This window comes from Schistocerca gregaria, unplaced genomic scaffold (genome assembly GCF_023897955.1).
Source record: "Schistocerca gregaria isolate iqSchGreg1 unplaced genomic scaffold, iqSchGreg1.2 ptg001495l, whole genome shotgun sequence".
Classification (NCBI taxonomy): domain Eukaryota; kingdom Metazoa; phylum Arthropoda; class Insecta; order Orthoptera; family Acrididae; genus Schistocerca; species Schistocerca gregaria.
Window position 1 is genome coordinate 47501 of NW_026062785.1, and position 5000 is coordinate 52500.

Sequence of the window (5000 nt, forward strand, 5' to 3'; positions counted from 1 at the left end):
ACCACCAACACACATCCTACACAGAGGGGCACCAAATATCATCCCCCGCCCTCGTGTTATACCACATGAAAAATTGCAGAAGTGAGAGACACACATCCGCCAGCCTCTTGCTACAAGCATCGAACCGACGTGACGTATCTGACGGTGACTCAGGCATCCGTGTACTGCCACCACTATCCACCCCCCCCCCCCTCTCTCTCTGCCCCCTTCCCACACAATACCAAATTTAACCAACTTTATCGCTTAACCTAACTGTGGCTGTACCAGTTTATCGCTTAACCTAACTGTGGCTGTACCAGTTTATCGCTTAACCTAACTGTGGCTGTACCAGTTTATCGCTTAACCTAACTGTGGCTGTACCAGTTTATCGCTTAACCTAACTGTGGCTGTACCAGTTTATCGCTTAACCTAACTGTGGCTGTACCAGTTTATCGCTTAACCTAACTGTGGCTGTACCAGTTTATCGCTTAACCTAACTGTGGCTGTACCAGTTTATCGCTTAACCTAACTGTGGCTGTACCAGTTTATCGCTTAACCTAACTGTGGCTGTACCAGTTTATCGCTTAACCTAACTGTGGCTGTACCAGTTTATCGCTTAACCTAACTGTGGCTGTACCAGTTTATCGCTTAACCTAACTGTGGCTGTACCAGTTTATCGCTTAACCTAACTGTGGCTGTACCAGTTTATCGCTTAACCTAACTGTGGCTGTACCAGTTTATCGCTTAACCTAACTGTGGCTGTACCAGATTATCGCTTAACCTAACTGTGGCTGTACCAGATTATCGCTTAACCTAACTGTGGCTGTACCAGATTATCGCTTAACCTAACTGTGGCTGTACCAGATTATCGCTTAACCTAACTGTGGCTGTACCAGATTATCGCTTAACCTAACTGTGGCTGTACCAGATTATCGCTTAACCTAACTCAATTTGTCCCTTAACCTAACTCAATTTGTCCCTTAACCTAACTCAAGTTGTCCCTTAACCTAACTCAATTTGTCCCTTAACCTAACTCAATTTGTCCCTTAACCTAACTCAATTTGTCCCTTAACCTAACTCAAGTTGTCCCTTAACCTAACTCAAGTTGTCCCTTAACCTAACTCAAGTTGTCCCTTAACCTAACTCAAGTTGTCCCTTAACCTAACTCAAGTTGTCCCTTAACCTAACTCAATTTGTCCCTTAACCTAACTCAATTTGTCCCTTAACCTAACTCAATTTGTCCCTTAACCTAACTCAATTTGTCCCTTAACCTAACTCAATTTGTCCCTTAACCTAACTCAAGTTGTCCCTTAACCTAACTCAAGTTGTCCCTTAACCTAACTCAAGTTGTCCCTTAACCTAACTCAAGTTGTCCCTTAACCTAACTCAAGTTGTCCCTTAACCTAACTCAAGTTGTCCCTTAACCTAACTCAAGTTGTCCCTTAACCTAACTCAAGTTGTCCCTTAACCTAACTCAATTTGTCCCTTAACCTAACTCAAGTTGTCCCTTAACCTAACTCAATTTGTCCCTTAACCTAACTCAATTTGTCCCTTAACCTAACTCAATTTGTCCCTTAACCTAACTCAATTTGTCCCTTAACCTAACTCAAGTTGTCCCTTAACCTAACTCAAGTTGTCCCTTAACCTAACTCAAGTTGTCCCTTAACCTAACTCAAGTTGTCCCTTAACCTAACTCAAGTTGTCCCTTAACCTAACTCAAGTTGTCCCTTAACCTAACTCAATTTGTCCCTTAACCTAACTCAATTTGTCCCTTAACCTAACTCAATTTGTCCCTTAACCTAACTCAAGTTGTCCCTTAACCTAACTCAAGTTGTCCCTTAACCTAACTCAAGTTGTCCCTTAACCTAACTCAAGTTGTCCCTTAACCTAACTCAAGTTGTCCCTTAACCTAACTCAATTTGTCCCTTAACCTAACTCAAGTTGTCCCTTAACCTAACTCAAGTTGTCCCTTAACCTAACTCAAGTTGTCCCTTAACCTAACTCAAGTTGTCCCTTAACCTAACTCAAGTTGTCCCTTAACCTAACTCAATTTGTCCCTTAACCTAACTCAAGTTGTCCCTTAACCTAACTCAATTTGTCCCTTAACCTAACTCAATTTGTCCCTTAACCTAACTCAATTTGTCCCTTAACCTAACTCAATTTGTCCCTTAACCTAACTCAATTTGTCCCTTAACCTAACTCAATTTGTCCCTTAACCTAACTCAATTTGTCCCTTAACCTAACTCAAGTTGTCCCTTAACCTAACTCAAGTTGTCCCTTAACCTAACTCAAGTTGTCCCTTAACCTAACTCAAGTTGTCCCTTAACCTAACTCAAGTTGTCCCTTAACCTAACTCAAGTTGTCCCTTAACCTAACCCACGTTGTCCCTTAACCTAACCCACGTTGTCCCTTAACCTAACCCACGTTGTCCCTTAACCTAACCCACGTTGTCCCTTAACCTAACCCACGTTGTCCCTTAACCTAACCCACGTTGTCCCTTAACCTAACCCACGTTGTCCCTTAACCTAACCCACGTTGTCCCTTAACCTAACCCACGTTGTCCCTTAACCTAACCCACGTTGTCCCTTAACCTAACCCACGTTGTCCCTTAACCTAACCCACGTTGTCCCTTAACCTAACCCACGTTGTCCCTTAACCTAACCCACGTTGTCCCTTAACCTAACCCACGTTGTCCCTTTGCCTAACATAGTTCACTGCTCGGAATCTCTGGTGTCGTTGTTATCCTCATGTAGATGTCTTGCGAGTGTTGCTTACTTTCCACATATTCCTGCTATCCACTGTCAATTGTACTGCAATAGGACTATATCGCCGACCCCCCCCCTCCCCCCCCTCTGTCCCCCTCTGTCCCCCTCTTTGTGTCTCTGTCCTCTCAAGCTGGTCGGTCTGGCGTTTGAGTGTTAAATGAGCCTCGCAGCTGTTCAGTTGCATTCAGATGTCGACGCCCTCAGTGTACGTCGTGGTATGGTCTGTGTCCATTGTCCGCTGATGTCGTACGCGTAACCCACACGCTGTACCGATCATCGGTCGTTACGTACAGAGTGAAGTAGTGTGATACGTGTGACCGTACGCTGGCTGTGCCCAACGGTGTCGAATCTCAATTTCCATATGTTGTGCTTGATGCTACTTGTCTCGTCTCCCAATAACAGCTAGGTTGCACTGTGGTACGCCGTAGAGGCGTGTGGGAGGAACGTACGAACGCATTGTATGTCACCCTGGGTCGCTGGGGGTGGTGGTGCGGTGAGTCAGGTCAGGTCAGGTCAGCGTGAGCCGTCTGATGTAGTGACGCGTGTATTCCGACTTTGTCGTATTGCCTCACACAAAGTGCTACCCTGGTGGACCGCGTTCCATATCTGGGACATGCCGCAGATGCCGGTTGACAGTGGATCGCGGAAGGTACATCGCATACGTGCGCGGGCCACCTTCCACGTGTTCTCTTCTGCACATGTCGCAGTGTGTATGTGGTCTGATGTAGCGTGTCGTGACACATGACATCCTGGCATGCAAGAATTGTTGAATTCGCAAATGTAGGTGGACATCTACGTTTACTGCCCAAGATACGCAAATGAACTGGAAATCCGTTGTTGAGCGGTTGTTCACGCTGGAGGTGAATCTGTGATGGCGACGATCGGTACAGCTATTAACCGGTTGTTTCAGCGGTACCCGCCACATCCACACGCGTGACTAGGCCCATGTGGGTATGAAGCGATACGCGGCGGTGGCTTGGTGGGACTGTTCCCGGCCGGTGAAGGGGGGCCGCCCGGCGTGTTGGCCGCGCGCTGCGTGGGCGCACGCGCAACAGGCGGCTGGTGGGGGGCGCCGAGTGGCAGGAGCGCCAGCCGACGGGCCCGGCAGGCGGCGCAGCTACGCTGCGGCGCACCCTGCACGCGGCGCCTGGCGGCCAAAGTTGGTTCAGCCGAGCCCGGTGCGAAGCGCGGTGGACATCTGCAGTGTGCTGGTCTGATTGAGGACTGTGTGCGTTGAGGATGCGCCGCCGCCTGGCACTCGGCGCCGCGACGCCGTCTGCTGCTCGGTCGCCCCAGCGGTTCTCGCAGGTGGTTTGTATCGCAGTTGTGCGGACGTGTTGGCGCGTGCGCTGTGCTGGGAGAGTTCGCTTCTGCACCCAAGTGGGGCTTTGCCCTTGTGTGGCGCTGGCGTTGGAGCTGCCGGTCACCATAGGTGGCGCGTGTTGTCTCCCGCCGGCAATGCCACGACAGCACGCTCCCGGGCCTCTGTCGGCAGCGGCAAGCTCAGTTGGGAGCAAGGGTGTTCGCACTAAAACCGTCTACTCGCCTAACTCCGGGCGATTGCGCCTCTCTCGAAACCGACCAAGTACCTAGGACGGCGCTGCGCGCCGCCGGGACCTGAGAGGGTTTCGAGGTGTATCGTGCAGGGGAGCTCGGCCTCCTCCTGTTTGCAGAATAATTGAGCGGACGCTTGCGTGTTCGCGCGGGCCCCCGGGACACACTCCCGGGCGGCCGGCTGCTCAGCTCTAGTTGACGCAGCTCCCTGGTTGATCCTGCCAGTAGTCATATGCTTGTCTCAAAGATTAAGCCATGCATGTCTCAGTACAAGCCGCATTAAGGTGAAACCGCGAATGGCTCATTAAATCAGTTATGGTTCCTTAGATCGTACCCACGTTACTTGGATAACTGTGGTAATTCTAGAGCTAATACATGCAAACAGAGTCCCGACCAGAGATGGAAGGGACGCTTTTATTAGATCAAAACCAATCGGATTGGCTTGTCTGGTCCGTTTGCCTTGGTGACTCTGAATAACTTTGGGCTGATCGCACGGTCCTCGTACCGGCGACGCATCTTTCAAATGTCTGCCTTATCAACTGTCGATGGTAGGTTCTGCGCCTACCATGGTTGTAACGGGTAACGGGGAATCAGGGTTCGATTCCGGAGAGGGAGCCTGAGAAACGGCTACCACATCCAAGGAAGGCAGCAGGCGCGCAAATTACCCACTCCCGGCACGGGGAGGTAGTGACGAAAAATAAC

At 49.7% G+C, this 5000-nt stretch overlaps 1 non-coding gene across 1 annotated transcript in view; it reads left to right on the forward strand.

Annotated features, from left to right (window-relative positions):
* Positions 1-4503: 4503 nt before the first annotated feature.
* The window catches only part of LOC126332671 (small subunit ribosomal RNA), a 1893-nt gene continuing 1396 nt past the window's right edge, over positions 4504-5000 (forward strand). The window contains exon 1 of the ribosomal RNA XR_007563849.1: positions 4504-5000. This exon is cut by the window's right edge and continues 1396 nt beyond it. This is a non-coding gene — a ribosomal RNA (small subunit ribosomal RNA).